Source organism: Rhinopithecus bieti, unplaced genomic scaffold (assembly GCF_001698545.2).
Source record: "Rhinopithecus bieti isolate Rb0 unplaced genomic scaffold, ASM169854v2 scaffold_72481, whole genome shotgun sequence".
Lineage (NCBI taxonomy): Eukaryota > Metazoa > Chordata > Mammalia > Primates > Cercopithecidae > Rhinopithecus > Rhinopithecus bieti.
The window spans coordinates 94603-97193 of NW_016826972.1; the positions used below are offsets into that span (position 1 = coordinate 94603).

General features: G+C 44.8%; 1 pseudogene; it reads right to left on the reverse strand.

Moving 5' to 3' along the window:
• Positions 1–1626: 1626 nt before the first annotated feature.
• LOC108523185 (40S ribosomal protein S19 pseudogene) lies at positions 1627–2090 on the reverse strand (annotated as a pseudogene).
• Between the last annotated feature and the right edge of the window lie 501 nt (positions 2091–2591).

The window sequence follows — 2591 nt, forward strand, 5'->3', positions numbered from 1 at the left end:
GGAGTCTTGCTCTGTCGGCCGGGCTGGAGTGCAGGGGCCGGATCTCAGCTCACAGCAAGCTCCGCCTCCCGGGTTCACGCCTTTCTCCTGCCTCAGCCTCCCAAGTAGCTGGGACTACAGGCGCCCGCCACCTCGCCCGGCTAGTTTTTTGTATTTTTAGTAGAAACGGGGTTTCACCGTGTTAGCCAGGATGGTCTCGATCTCCTGACCTCGTGATCCGCCTGTCTCGGCCTCCCAAAGTGCTGGGATTACAGGCTTGAGCCACCGCGCCCGTAGCTGGGATTTTTTTAACCAAAAATTAAAATAATATTATTTGCCAAAGATTTGCCTTGATTATTTGAACCTGGATTCTTTCTGTACTAGCAATTTCTGTAAGGATTGTTATAGGACCATCAGGTTCGATTGTCCATTGTGCGGTAACAGAAAGAATAGGAGTTGCAGCAGATAAAGAGTTCCGTAATCAAGTGGCAGCCAAATGAGGAGACAAGAGGAATCCTCATATCTACCTCCCCCAAGAGATTAGAGATGGCATTTTTAAGAATTCTGGAGGGTCAATGGGCTAAAGTGTGGGGATTTCTGATTGTTCAGGAAGTGAGAGGTGAAGTCATGGGACAGGGAGATGAAGAAACTTCATTCCAGTATTGTTCGTTGGTGGAGGCCTTTATTTATTTAAAAAAATTGTTTTTGTAATGCCGGGTCTCACTTTGTTGCCCAGGCTAGTCTCAAACTTCTGGCTTCAGGCGATCCTCCCGCCTTGGCCTCCCAAAGTGCTGAGATTACAGGTGTGAGCCACTGTGCCCTTCCTGGTGGGGATCCCTAAACAGTTTGGCATCAGCTGTTCTGTGGGAATTCAGGATCTGAAAAACACCTTAAGCAATTCCTGGGTACAAAGATCTAGTGTCAGAGATTCTGTAGATAGGAGCAATCAAGGAGCAGGTGATCAGTGTGCTGCAAGGCTTTTGGTTAGTTAGCAGCTGCAGGGAAGTGAATTGAAGTGCACCAATGCACCCTGGTCAGTGCCTAACTAACCTGCCTAAAGCCTGACTTGTAATCTTGTTAACCCTGTGAGGATGGTTATTTTGCATGCATAAAGTATTGGAAGTTTAATTTACTTATTTTCTGGAATTTTAGGAATAGTTGATTTACATGTGTTTATTTCCATAAGCGAATTATAACAGCTCCTTTAAGACGAAATAATCTAACTTATTAAAACTTTACAAAGGTAGCAAGATATTTTTTACTCCCACAAGAGGGGAAGGCCTTTGTTGATTACAGCCGTGAAAACACATAGACACATAGCATATAGCTTTGGTTCTACAACTTTGGCCACAGGTCAAAATAAATTCAGAAACATAAAAATTCAGTGGGCTAGATAACAAAAAGCTGTTCTCCTTCCCAGTGGGCATGGAAGTCTTAACTGATTTGAACTCATAAATAGACAAAAGGCAAACAAACGAAGAGACTAACAAACCAGATTTTTCGTCATCTCTTATCCAAAAGAGAATAGATCTCTAAAAACTATTAATTCACTTAAAGAGATCACCAGATGTTCAGAATGTAAAACCTAGTTTCTATTTTTTTTTTTTTTCCCGAATGAGGCAATATATTAACCCAGCATGAATTGTTCTAATGCTTCTTGTTGGCAGCTGCCACCTGTCCGGCAATTCTGTCCAGATCTCTCTGTCCCTGAGGTGTCAGTTTGCGGTCCCCATCCTGGTCCTTTTCCACCATTTTCAGCCCCTCCAGGGCTTGGAGGACCTGGGGGAGGACGCTGTTGAAGCCTCGGCTGAAGTGGCTGGGCATGATGCGGTTTCTCTGACGTCCCGCATAGATCTTGGTCATGGAGCCAACCCCAGCACCACCACGGAGGTACAGGTGCCACGCTGTGGAACCAGCTCCTGTGTAGAACCAGTTCTCAACGTAGGGAGCAAGCTCTTTGTGCTTGGCCAACTTGACAGTGTCCACACATTCAGGGACTTTCAGCTTCCCGGACTTTTTGAGAAAGGTTGCCAGAGCTCTGACAAGTCCCGCTGGTTCACGTCTTTTAGAGGAACTCCAGGCATCATGCGGCTTCCGCTCTGCCAGCCAGAGGAAAGGGAGCGACAGGGTTTCCCACAAGTTCCTAACTGTTGTTGCCATTCATGGGGAAAAATCCACCAGCTGTGGGCGAATCGCAAACAAAACCCAAAATCAGTAAGGAGGAGAAAGAAACCTAGGGAGAAAGTCAGCGATGCTGTAGTACTATTGCTACTTGGTGTTCACTCTGGGAGCCGGGAACAAGTGTGCCCCATGGGGTGTTCTTCAGTAATGTAGTTTACCTGGTTCTGTCAGGTGAATCCATTGGGATGTTGGTGAAAGCTTCAAAACTGTTAAAGTGTTTCAAAAGGTAAAATTATGGTCTTCATGCAAATATAAAATGAACATGTTCCAAAGATCTTACTTAACTCATTCATTGACTTTAATTAATCCCTACAACCGGGAGGGATGTTCAAACTGGTTCCAAGACGAATTTGGTTTATAGTGACATATTTTCTATCACACAAAATAATGATTCGTATTGCTTGGACAGGAATAGTTTACATTGTTGGGCA